Source organism: Acanthisitta chloris, unplaced genomic scaffold (assembly GCF_000695815.1).
Source record: "Acanthisitta chloris isolate BGI_N310 unplaced genomic scaffold, ASM69581v1 scaffold29333, whole genome shotgun sequence".
NCBI classification, from domain to species: domain Eukaryota; kingdom Metazoa; phylum Chordata; class Aves; order Passeriformes; family Acanthisittidae; genus Acanthisitta; species Acanthisitta chloris.
Genome location: NW_008665862.1, coordinates 43972 through 54354, shown reverse-complemented (window position 1 = coordinate 54354; position 10383 = coordinate 43972).

The window sequence follows — 10383 nt, the reverse complement described above, 5'->3', positions numbered from 1 at the left end:
TACACACACACACCATCTTAATTTTTCCTGGTTGGATGGCTGGAGAGCAGTGTTGGGTGAATGGATTGATTTGGCTACAGTTACACACATTTAGCTCAGGGTGAATGCATCAATCAAAGAAGGAATAGCAATTTTTAGGAGGTGATTTTCAGTTGCTGATATTTTTAATATTTTTCCTAACTAGTGAAAGCTAAGAAATGTAATTTGATGGCTACTGTGTTGATCTGTGGTCAGGAATTCAGTGTGCAGGGTAGCTACTGGAATGTGTTAAAGTGGGACAAATAGCACATTTCCTATAAACAACATTCAAAGAAAAATCCAGCTCAGCCAGATAAAAAAGAAATCCAACTGCACAGATCACAGAAAGAAGCTCTGTGGGAGTTGGACAGCTTCACCAGTACAAACCTAAAGTTTCTTGCAGCTGTCTGTTATTTTGAGCAACCACTTAAAGGAAAATTCCATGTAAGACAGTGTAATCACTGCATCTAATCACCATCTATAGTTTGTTAAATAAAAATAATTGATTGTCATTACAAAACAAAAGGCTTACCCCTTGTTCTCTCCCACAGAGCAGAGATGCTGAAACAGTTACAGAAATGTTTTAAAGAGTGCTTTATTAATTCATTGTTTACATATATATTCCTGTTTATCTCTCAAGCGTTTCATAACTGATTCCTGCAGCTTTCTCTAAGGATGGGGTATGGGACTGTCTGGGAACGTCACTTCAGCTAAGTGGGCTGCTGTATGCATATCTGCTGACAACAGTTTGCTCTTTTGCTTTGACAGAGATGTGTGATGACAGCTCTTTATTGATAAGGCAGAGCAGAAGGTGCAGTGCAATTGAATCTGGAAAGTGATAAGAGAGAAGGGAGGCAGCTTTGAGAAGAGGCTGTAAAGCAAAGGCATATGTGCTTAGATTTTGCTTGATGCCCTGCCATCACACAAGTTCTTCTAGAATATCCTCTGTGCTGTGGTGTAGGATAATCAGTGCTTACCCAGAGGAATTAGCTGTTCAGGAACTTTATTTTTATATCTTCCAAAATAAAAAAAAGTAAGTACTTGACCTCTTAGAGTCAGAATGACAAGGGGTATTTGATACTCATGGCAGTTCACTAAACATCTTCCCCAGCCTGTGGACAAGCAACACTGCAATTGTTAGGAAAACCTAATGCAACTCCAAGCCTCTCCAAAAAGAACAGACTAAGTAGGTAGCTTTTGATTTATCCTGAGATGCACTGCTCAAAACTACATTCATCTGCTGATATATGTCCACACCCATGGGGTTGGTATGAGTTGTCTGAGTAACCTTGAGACAAATCACCAGGGCTGAATTGTGCCCCCCAAGGGGAGGCTCAGGCCCCAGCCCATCATGATTACTGCAGCTCTGTACAGGACACAGGCTACAAAGCCTGTCCAAAGAGATGGTGCACACTCTTGGAGATTATCCCAGCTCTTCTCTCCTGCTGTAGATAGCCTATGGCTATTTAACTACATACCACTGCCCAAAGCACTGAAAGAGGGAGAGACTAAGGCAGGCAGACTTAAGGGGACAGTGGCACATCTCCTCACACAGTTCTCACCCGGTCAGTGTGGGACAACAGCTGGACTGAGTTCACCTCACTCTTAACAGGTCAAGCCCAGAGCTCTTGGGACTTCTGAAGACTTCTTTAGTATCCTAAGCTTTATCATCCTCCTTTAGCTGCCACAGCCAAGCACTGTCAGTGCAGCAGACAGGATGAGATACAGTTTAGATCCGATCTCCTCATGGTGTTCCTTAAATATTCAGGGGCAAGCACGTCTATTTGCCTGAAACAGCAAGAGGAAACATGTGAGGAGGCTGCAGCATATTAACAACCTGAATAGGAAATTCATCTCCTTGTACTTCTAACCACGCATGAGGTGGGAGAAATAAGGCGGGTGCTGAACAGTAGCAGATTGAGCCTGAGGGTGAGAGACAGCAAATCTGGGTGCTGTTCTCAGTGCTCCCTGTGAGCTCGACCAAGTCAAAACCTCCTGCCATCCCTGACTTGCCCAGGTGTGTAAGGAAGATGAGAAGTAACAGTCATTGCATGTGATGGCACTGCCTGGGAACAGGAGAGTGTCACTGTCTCACAGGCTGCTTGGGTGAGGTCACCACTCACCTGAATAGGAAGGTAACACACAAACACAAGGTTGCTCAGGTCTAAGGAAGCAGTTTCACACACAGACTAGCAATTTCAGCAGAGAGACTGAGATATTTCAGGACAACAACTCTACAGCATCTATGGGGCGAGGTGAAATTAGAGTGCTGCAATGGTGTATCACCATCTCTCACCCGTTTCCCTTTCTTGTTACTCCTCTCTTTTTCCAGAGCTGATTTATCACTGCCAGGTAACTGATTCCAATTTTTTGAATCTTTTTTCTATTTTATATTTCATGCAATTACAAAATGTTTTCCTAACTCCACCTTAGGACTGGCCTTGTCCTTTACAAAGTTTTAAGAATATTTATGACCTGGAAGCTTGATCCATCAAGCTGCTGAACACTGGAAGCCTGGAGTCTTCACAGGAGTGCTCAGCACTCTGCATGATCAGCTCACATGCAGGTGTTCAGTTCCAGGCCAGGGCTGGCTCTGGTACCACTGCACATGCTGAGCAGGCACTGGAATCACAGGGATTGTTTATGGAACAAAGCTTTGCAGTGAAGGCAATAGGCTCATTTCTGGCTGATCTCTTTAAACAGTAATGACCACAGAAACCTTGTGGCAATAGACTGGCTTATGTCAGCTTGAAGAACTGATTTGATCTTTAGGTACACACAAATGTATATCTGTATCTAATGCTCTTTTCTTATGACCTCATAAATCACAGCACTTGTAAAAATATTGAGGGGGAGGTTCAAATGACACAAAACCTCATATGACAATATTGCATGCAGCTACATTAACCAATAACCACTCTGAAATATTAACCCAAAGCATGCAGCAATGCTACCTGAGCATGTGTTTGCAGAATGCATGCAGAAGGCCCACACATAGGGTATTTTTAAACTATTGATTGGTATCTTCTATGGAATATTTTAAAAGTACTTTGCATCTGCCAAATGCAAATCTGAGTTGTTCATATTATTTGGAACAGGCTAGAGCAAACTCAGAGCCCTTTTAAATCTCATCCTTAGAAATCATTTTGTGTTGTGGATTTCATGTTTGCTTGGAGTGTTTAATTAATAACAGACATCTGTAGTAACAGCTTTTGCAGACATGTTTTAGTTTCCTCTCAAGAATCAAAAAGCTAAATCTGCATAGCTTTCACAGTGAAGCTGTGTGTTTGGATTTTTACATTTTCTTCTCTAGTCTAAACCACACAGCACAAACTAGAGAAAGAGATTCCCACGACCAGTGAAGCAACTGTTGTCTCAGTCTGCATTCACTTGCCATGGCCAGGCTTTTCAAACCTGCCCACTAGCTCCGAAGGCAGCTCAGTGTCTAATGTCCTGTTTGAAATCTATAGAAGTAAAACTTCACAAGATTGGAGTATGTGCTGCATCCACCTGCAGACACTTAACTCAGCTGAAAGCTCAGCACATCAGGTTAAGCATGAAGAGCTAATGAGCTGAACTTAGGAACTTTGGCTGGTGTGCCAGGTGACAAGGAGGACCCTGACAACACCAAGAGAGCAGACAGGTAATCCTAGGAACATCCATAGAGCACAGTCCTCAATAACACACAAGCCACCATGGCAGAAGTAACAATCACACAATTATTGGCAGAGGCAAAGCCTGAGGCCTAAATCATTGTCTGTTTGAGCCAGTGAGAAATGGAGCAAAACATAAATTGGTTGTAAATCTCTTTTGCCCAAATTTGCATCTGCAAAATGAGACATATTCGTTATTTCGCATGAATAACCTGCACAGTTGAAAAAAATGTGATTTCTGGTCACCAGTGTTGTCAGCTTAGCAGTCTGTACAGTGAATTTATGTAATAAATGTTTATAATATACCAAGTATTCACAGACAAAAACGATAAAACAAACACACTGCACGTTGTGAAAAAAACCTGGTGGATATGCAATACAGTATTATCTACTATTCAACCCTTACCTAGGCTAGAAATCAGATTCCTTCATTATAGTTCTACTGGTTTGGGACTGATGAAATAAATCAGGAGTGCTGTGCATGAAGCAATCACTGACACTTTCAACAAACCTACACTAATCGAAAAACATGTATGTCACAGAATCCACAGGACGTTTCAGACCCTCAGCCCACACAGTAACAGGCATCAGGCAAGGGAAAAAGACAGAAGGAATCTAAATTTTCCTAAAATATGCTGTAATTTTACAATGCTTGCATATGTGACAGCCCATTCAGCAAGCTTGCATGGTCAAGACTTGATGTGCTTTGATCTTTTTTCCCCTTCTACATTTACAGAATGCCATCGACATTGGCTAAACCTTTAATTTAAACAGCCTTTTTAATATCAGTAAGCTATTGTAAATTCAGAACAAAAATAAAAAATTTATAACTATATTTTATATATCAGAGTATAACATATCTAGAGTAAAAGAGAACTATCTAGTTTTGAGAGGCATTCTGCGTGGCTTCTTCTATACGCTGTAAACTGTTTGAAAACCTTTGCAATCTTGCATCAGTTTTTTTGGCTTTATTTTTAAGCCAACATAGAGGAAAGAAAAGATTATAGGGTTGGCAGATACTTTCACCCAGGCCCTCTGGAGAGCCCTGGTGCTGCAGAGTCTTCCATTGCTCACTGAACTCCCGGTGTGGGCGCGAGGCTTGGCAGCGCGGCGGGCGGCGAGTGCGGCGGTGGGAGCTCAGCCCGACACCTGAATGTTTACATTCCGTTACCAAGGCTCATATTGACCCAGATTAAGAATCTGAATGTAAGAACACACGGAGTAAAAGATCAGTTTCTTACTACAGGTAACTTTGCCTCTGTATACTTAGTGCATTACCAGCTGTGTATAATATTCAACACAGACCTATAGTTTACTGATGCTTTAATTTCGTGTTTCCTTGCACTGCTGTTTAAAATAACCTATTTCCTCAAAAAAAAAGAACGATGTGCATACTGGATGTGTTAAATTTATCAAGGTCATAGATGACTATTTGCAGAGCACCACACTTAATGTAGTATTTTTGTACTGTAATGGAAGCATGCCTTCCTTGGGTTCTTTTCCACATATTAAATTGTATTTATTTACCTGTATTTATAACTGTGCAATTTTTAAATATGTTTTAAAAAATAAACTTTGTCTGTGGCTTCAAATATTTCAAAATCTCTTTTCAATTTGAAAGTGTTCTTGACTACAATTACTTGAACTGAAAGAGGGGACCTGGCTCCAACTGAAAGGATGCTTTCAATGAGGTCTTCTAGCCTATTGTTTCCAATGTGAACATGCTTCTCTGCTTACAAAGTAAGCCCAGAAGACACTTTTGTTCTCATTTTTCATAAATTCATTGTTAATCTGAGGCAGAATTATTTTTATTTCAACATATTGATGAATTACACTTACAGCTGGAATTTATACCAGCTGAGGCCTAGCCCAAAGCATTTTGCAGATACAGTCCATATAAGCAAAATGGGAAAAAAAGTAGATCAGAATTTTTCTTGAACATGCAACTGCACACCTCAAAATGGCTACAGAAGTAATAACATCACAAAACATTCTTTATGGAAAAACAAAACCAACTTTCAGTGACTGAAATTGCTACTCGAGCAACTTCCAATAAATCACAGTGGGAGTTGACTATCAGCATTTTTCAGTTTGGGCTTTCATCAGATGAGGTGAAAGAGCTGATAACGATGATGTCATTCCTATTTTTGCTATGAGACACCAGCATAAGCACAGACACGAGGGACAAAATGCCCTGTGCACTGGTGTGGACAGAAAAGCTGACAACCAGCAAGGGGCTCTGACAGGGCTATGGACAAATCAGGACCACACTGGCATGGATCTGAAGGCTGATGCAGTCCATGGACATGTGAGTTCCTTCATAAAAAAAACCCCAGAAGATACAGCCACAGTTTGCTTGCAAAAGGAAAGATCTGTTGGAAAAGCCAACAGTCTGCCTGTGGCTTTAACCAGAACTTTCCACTAAAGAAGAAGAGAGCACAGACAGTAAAAACTAACCCTTAGAATGCAAGTAATGTGAGCTCTTGACACTGGTGTGTTTTGCTAGGACGTGTTGTTAGTTTAGTTCTTGCTGCTCAAATGTACCAACAAAGCAGCAGCAGGAAGACCCATAACTCCTGTGCTCTGTAGGGAACCCAGACCAGAACCACAGCACTGTTGTCCTGAAGCCAAAAACAGTGGTTGGGTGAAAAGCATTAGTACCAAATCCACGTACAAAACTGCTTACAAAAATCACTGGGAAGGATACTGGTGAAGACATCTGAAAACAGAATCACCCACTCCACACCAGCTGTCAGTCATGCAGTATCTGATAATTTTATGGCATTTGTCTTCCACCACAGCTGTCAGTGCCTCCCTTATTCCTGTCAAGCTTGTAGCACACCTGGGGGGCAGAGAGGTGTTACTTTCCATTTTACTGCGGGGGAGCAGAGGGTGGTAACTTGCCAGTTATCCAATACTCCCACAACCAGTCTGCAAAAGCTAGTGAGTACAATTCCTATACAGGAAACTCTTGGATGAAGTTGGAACAGAGCCCTTTAGCTTGCACAAGGAGCCACTCTCCCACCTCTTCCAGTTGCTACAAGTGGTGTGAACACAGTGCAGCATGACTTGCCGTGGTCACAGAGGACATCTGTGATAGAAAAGAAACCAAAACAGATCATTAAATTTGAACTTCAGAAGAGGAACCATCTTTACATTTGTTATCATTCAACACATCACATGTCCTCAACTTCCAAGTCAGGAAGTGTCACTCAGAGCCCAACAGCTTTACGTCTTACCTCTCCTCCAGTTCCTGTTCCCATGATCCTATAAAAAATTGAAATGCTCGTCATCCCTCAGTCTTCTTTTTTGGCCTATTCTTGCATCTACCAGAGTCCTGATGGTCACACTGTTATGTGAAGTCCTTACACATGAGGAAAACAGACTTCTGTACTGAACAGCAGATGAGATTTCTAAATTAACATGAGGATTTACAGACCATGGTGAAGCAGGAATTTGGGGTGAAATGACAACACTGTTACACACGGACACTGCCAACATTTGTGTTCAAAGAACACCAAATGGCTTAAAAGTTGAAAAAAACAAACAAACAAACCAATCTAAATTTAAATCCTACTTTCTATTTTTGTCATGTTTTATATCCACTCAGGGCTTGGGGATTTTTTAATTTACTTTTTTTCAACCCATAGAAATGTCAGGAGTCACAAGAAATCAAGACTCTCACAAACCTCTTTGTTCCCTATGCAGGTTCTTTTTTTAAGTAAAATCCAAACATGACCAAAAAGAGTAAGCAAAGAGGCAGCATTGAAACATACTCAGTCTATGCCTCTTCAGTTCAGACAGGAAAGAAAGAAGCAAGAATGCACACAGCCAGCAGATGTGAGAATATTTCTTTTTAATTTAAAACAGTTGCAACAACATCATTCACAACTTTTCTCATCTCAGACAAATACTCTCTAAAAAGTTAACAGTGCTTCAAGCAAACAACTCTGAATGGTGCAAAGTAAACGAGTACAGACACTTCCAGGATACAACAGTAAAACCACTGAACAGTGAGTAGAAATCAGACACTGATCTCAGCCATTAAGGTAGGAAGGGCAGTGGGAAAAATAAGATGTCCAGTTATATATTTTGCATAGTCTTTCAATGCATGAGAACAGCAAAGAGGATAAAAATGGCTGTTGCCAGGATGGAGAACAAAAGGAATGAATTGGAGAGGCTCCTAAGCAATCTAATGAGCTCTGGTTGCATCTGTATTCAAATGTGAGCTGTGACCCAGTGGAGATTGCCTGAATCAAAGAACTGGGCTGATGCTGCTTTCAGTCACACCAACTTCATCAGAGGTGATGCCACTGAACCCAGCAGAGTGATAGGAGTCCAGAAACACCTACACTGCTTTTAAAGCATCAGCTCTGAGTAAGTTGATTTTATCCTAATTATAGTTTAGCTAGGAAGATTAAATAGGAGTTTGCATCTACGTGTGTTTTGGAGACTGAAGATTGTGGCTAAGAATGAGAGGTCTACTGGATCCAGCAGGCTGCTAGGAATGAGAGGAGAAAAAGAAAAACAAGGAAAAGTTGTTGAGTTTTTCTTCCTTCCAATCTCCTAACCTAAATGTATTATACAAAAAAAGTAAAAATCAGCCTGAGAAATAAGAGCATTATTTACTGCCAGGTCTTGGCTTGCCATAATTCTCAGCTTAGATTGTCTCAAACAGCTCACAGTGATTTCAATTCCTCCATCCTTTTTTGTCAAGCTCTCAGCTTCCCTAACACCCCAGCAGCTACTACAGCACCCAGACACAGGGAGTTTGCCCAGGTTGTGCCCTGAGGCCTGGCCCAGCACAATGAAACATATACAAATTTTATCAGGCAAAGCCTGACAAATTAGGTCTGTTTGAGTGTGGCTTCTGCATGCTGAAGTTTAAAAATAAACCCACCAAAACAAACTCCTCTCCCCCACATTAGGCTGAAGAGTCAAGAGTTTACATCCTGCTCCTCCAGATTCATGATGTTCTTCACACATATCCTAAAGCAAAAGGGAGATAACTTAACCAGCCTTTTGACATAGGAGGGAAGCCACTGCTTTGGGAGAGAATAAAGTAACTCCTCAATCAGCTGGCTGAAGAACTTCTAATGTATTTTCTAGTGACGACGGTAGGGTTGGACTCGATGATCTTTGAGGTGTCTTCCAACCAGGTTGATTCTATGATTCTATGATTCAACTGCTAAATTTTGGAAGATCCATGAGCCTTTCCCCTAAACTACTCCCTGGACTCCTGACCAACTTGGTGTTTGGGCAGGCAGAACACAAGAACAATGAACGGAAAAGAACTTCAGGAGCTGAACTGCCACAGTTCACCCACCGGAGCCAGCCAAGGGCTCTCCCCTTTCAGTTACTATTTCCAGTTTATCACCTGCCACCCTTCCACATGTGCCTCCTTAGATCAGCCAGTCCCACAGCCACTCCAGTTTTAGGATGCACCAGACAAATAGTCTGCAAGAGTCCAAGCTCCATCCTTGATCCTACAACACCAGCCATCTTCTGGTTTAATAATGAACATGGGAATTAATGTGTTTGCCTTTATTTACCCAGCATTTCTAAATAAAAAGGTAGCAGCCACCAGATCTTGTTAGGTTATTGATAGCCCTTTAAGTTTATGAGGCAAGAGGGAAGCTGTTGCATTGAACTTCCTTGGAATATAATTGGGAATTTAAAAAAAAAGATTAAAATTTAAAAAAAAAAAAGGGGGAAGGTCTTTTCTCCTTTTTCTACTGCCAGAATGAAAAAGCACAAAGATATATAGAACTTTTGCTCTTTCACTTTAAAGATATATCACAGCATAATTTACTGATACAATTTTCAAATCTGCCGTTTTCTGGTGAAGTACACAAATATCCAAAACCCAGAAGAAAAACATCTGGCAGCTTTTATTTTGCCCAGAACTGGTGGCTCAATAATTACAAGGCAGTTGAATCTCACAGGGGCCACTTATTAATATGCTGGGACTCTGCACTTCTGTCTCAATAGGAGCACTAAGTGCAGAAGCTTTCCCAGCAATTAGGCACCTTTACACTCTACAGAATTATTGCACTGGAATTTCACTCATAATCTTTTAAGACAAAAAACTGATTAAAAAAAAAAAATCAACAGGTTTTTTTGGCTCTGTATGAGGCTTTATGACCAGAGGGAGAAATATTTTCCCCCAAACATTGGAAAAAAAAATATCCTACTCATAACCAGATTTTTAATTTGGGTTCTCTTCTGTAGTGTGTAACGGCCTGAATTCTGCTATTAAACTCTCAGGCACTGACTGCAGAGAAAATGTAATTACACCTCCCTGGCTGTGCACTCTTTAAGAGTTATTTTTTATTAAGTTTTGCAATTTCTTTCGAGAGCTCAGTAACATTGTATAAGGCAACTCCAGCAACAGCCTCTAAGCAGTGGCCAACACTGTGAACTTTTGGGGTTGATTTTTTTCGAATCATGAAAGGTTGTGCACTCACCATTGTAATTGGTCTAGAATGACTGTTTTTAAATATAATTTAAAGCCTCACATATATATTCTTGATTGCAAAACAAACTGAAGTAACACCCAGAAAAAGAAAGGTCAGCCCCTACCTACCCACCCCTTCATCCCTGCCAGATATAGGAGTCGAAGAGATCAGATTATTGGTGTGTTTGCAAGTTCTAAGAAAGCTGAAACATCAGTTCAAGGTGGGTTTTTTTAATTGTTTGGGTTTTTTTGTTC